The sequence below is a fragment of the Fragaria vesca genome, linkage group LG1 (assembly GCF_000184155.1).
Source record: "Fragaria vesca subsp. vesca linkage group LG1, FraVesHawaii_1.0, whole genome shotgun sequence".
Classification (NCBI taxonomy): Eukaryota; Viridiplantae; Streptophyta; class Magnoliopsida; order Rosales; family Rosaceae; genus Fragaria; species Fragaria vesca.
The window spans coordinates 13,714,581-13,718,367 of record NC_020491.1 but is presented as its reverse complement, the minus strand read 5'-3'; positions in this window follow the sequence as shown (position 1 = coordinate 13,718,367).

Genomic DNA, 3,787 nt, shown 5'->3' with positions numbered 1-3,787 from the left:
CATGTGTCTCTACTGGTGTCTCTTCTAAGAAACGAGCATTTCTGAAATGATATTTAACATTGCTTTTAAATATGTGGTTTTGACATAATTTCACCAACTTTGGCAGGAGATCAGTTTATAAGATTAAACGATCGAGTTTCTTGCTAGCTTGATGAATTCTATTGCAATCATGAAGAAAGGGGACCAATTCTTCAAGAAAGACTAGGGCCAGTGGTCCGCACTCATTCTTTCCTCCATTCATTCCGGCTAGCTAGACATCCTACTACAAATTTATAAGACCGAATGAACCTATATTCATCTATCTAACTCAGGAAGAAGATGACGACGCTAGTTGGTGATTAACCATTTTTTTAAAAGATACGAATATAAATAACCAAACAGTACGTTTTATCTGTTATCATTCCACGATTCTATATGTCCTAGTCAAAAATATACCTCACATATATGTTAATGTTCCACACAATGGTACAAACTTAAGAACTTTTTCTTGCAAAATCTTCGCCATCAAATTATGCAAGCTAATGCAGTACGATAAACATGAATCAATATCATGGTATCACTGGTACTGGATCACACCAAACTCTATCCTTATTTACCTTAAGAAGTATATATATGTTATCTGAGGATAAGATTACATTTCGAAAGCAAATTATGATTGGGCTGTTGGATTCAGGTAGTGTGAGGGTGGGATTGATTATATATCTAAGATCTTCTTTGCCTTTAACTGCAGGCACATGTCATTGCTGAGTCAACTGGATTTATCGATCAGCTAGAGATATTCTCTGTAATTATCATTTGTGTATAGAAAAGAAGAAAAGAAAAGAGTCAACAAAATGAGCTAGCTAGCTAGCTGGACACCCAAGGTTGCTCAAGATATTGTACTAAGTTGATAGACACTGTTTTGGTTTTATTACCCAATACAACATGGAGATCTCTTAATCTGCATCCATTTCGATCTATTAGTATTATTCAACTAGTTAACTAACACAGAGCTGGCATTGAAGATTGAACAACTATTGTTTTGATTCCAGTAACAAAGCAAATAAACAAATATCTATATCGTATGCAGGCATCGAGTTCAAAGTTGGTTAGATGTTTGAAACTGAATCTCTCCAAGCTTCATTGGTTGAAACATCTATATGATACCAATTGATTGCCCCTAGCTACGATTAATAATTGGTGAAAGCAAAAATCTATACAAGTACTCGTGGTTGAACATTGGTCTTAGAAGTTCAGGTCTAGGAATCAAGCCAAGTTGGCATTAGGTTCATCTCATTTCATTATAGTTTATATTTAGTGTTTCTAAGTTTATAATAGGTTACGCGTAAATGAACAGTTCTTAACTGTTGATCGTTATCGTATTAATTTTATAATAAAATTAATCTCATATATGAGGTTCCTAACATAATACCAAATTCTTTCTTCTTGTACTGCATTCTTATTTCTCGAGCTATGTATGTCAAATTCAGCTATAAAATCAATTTCTGTTAGGTCTAACTTACTTCTCAAGTACTATTAATCGAAGATCTGTCTACAAATGAATGCCATGGTACAATACGCTAGTTAATCCCATGATACAGAGGAAAAGATAACTACGAACCAGAACTGTTACTTAACATCCTAATTAACGTAATTTTGCTGCTTCCTTTTTCGCATGCCATTACATCTAAATACAACCTTTTTTCAGACAAAAGACAGAAGATATACAGCATAATTTTAATTGAGATTCTTTTGGGAAACCCTTCTAATAAGTAGGTATATATGAGTTGGCGAGCATATATAGGTGAATTAAGATAATACTTGAAGCACTAATAGATCATATATGATTATTGACGGCAGATTTTACTCACTGAAAAAGCTGTGCCAATGTGTTCTTGAAAGAACACGCACTGTTTGTATATTCAAATCAAACCTTCCTTGGAGGAGGTATACCGTATACGTATACACACGAATATCCTAACACACCCCACAAAACAAATATATGAAAACAATAATCCGCAGGCAATGTTAGACCGTACAAGGTAGCTAGGGTTGGAAAGCATGGCTAACATTGCAAGCAGAAGATCCAGTCTACCTATAGGGTACTCCGATTTGCAGAAACCCCACCAAAATGCATGTAGTCCGTCTCTTTTCTTAGGGTTTGCGATTGCTTTTAGTTTTTCTTCTTTTACTTTCGAGAGGGCCGGGAGTGAAGAAGGATAACCTTTATATGGTTAGGTCTTGAAAGTAAGAGACTCACCACTAGCTCTCTTGGGGTAGGGGAATCTATATATGGTTGAATGAGGAGTTGGAATCCACTTCAAGGAGGGCTTTGTTGTGAAAAAGAAACAAGAAAAAAACACACGGATTTTAGAATAAAAGACACTAACATATGGCTCCAAAGGCTAAATGGCGTTGAGCAAGTCTTTGACAACCTCGTTTTTTTTGGTACGTGGAAAGATGAACTCCACTACTCGATCCACTGCCCCCATATCATTGTTGCGCTTAACTGAAATAAAATAACTTGTACTGCTACTACTACTCCTCTTTGCAAAGCCTTCAATTATTGGTGAAAAGCTAGCTGAGGAGGAAATAAGACCCTCCCCGGCCGGACCCAATTATGTGTCCAAATTTCAAGCTAAAATCTCGCTTCCTTTATACTTGTTTAGTCCTCCAACTCCATCATTCAGGTCTTTGGAAAAAGAAACCTAGTTCAGATCTTGTTTGTAGCTACACTTGCATCCATTATAATATACATCTTCAAGTCTTGGTCTGCATAAATCCCTCTTGCTCCCACCAACCCAAACTACAGGCCGGATACTAGAACATGTATATAATACGGGAGTCATTATTTGTACTTACTTAAACAACCGGGTTGTTAATTAGGAATCGTGTAGATCATATCATATATAATCATCCCAGATGGAATAAGTAGTTATCTATTATTGGTCGATTATGGAGTATATAATGAGCGAGATGATTCCTAAAAGTTGTACCAGAGTCTTCTTAGATGTGTGTGTGTATATATATATATATATTACACATACTTGTCAATCATTCATGCCATTAAGCGAAGATACTAGAATACTACAATAACAATTTTGAAATTTTTATTAAGGCCACATTTCGATCTAACATGGAACCGGTATTGTTCTCAACATTACTTTCAAATGATTTTGATTAATTATGTTTCATGGACTAAGGGTTTGGAGGTAATCAAAATCATCTACACCCTAGTCATTGAGCGAAGATACTAGAATATTTAGGCACAAATATATATAATTGATATGTGAATTTCGAAATTGTTATTGTTGGTCGAAAACGGCGATGAAATTTTTATTAAGGCCACGTTTTGATCTAACATGGAAACAATATTGTTCTCAACATTACCTTCAAATGATTTTGATTAATTATGTTTCATAAGACCAAGGGTTTGGAGGTAATCAAAATCATCTAACCCCTGGTCTATGAAACAAAATTAATCAACATTATTTGAAGTTATTTGAACTTAATGTTGAGAACAATATCAGTCTCATGTTAGATTGAAACGTGGTGTTAGTCTCCAGAAAAGAAATGCAAGGGTAAACACAAGATCGATCCGCTCCATGGTAGATCGAAACGTGGCTCTAATTTATCGAGCTCTAATACATAATGACTTAATGAGATTCTGATTCCTCAAGAAAATAATAGAGAGCTCAAAGAGTTGTATTGTATGGTTGGAGTAATTATAAGAGAGAGAGAGAGAGAGAGAGAGAGAGAGAGAGAGAGAGAGAGAGAGAGAGAGAGAGAGAGAGAGAGAGAGAGAGAG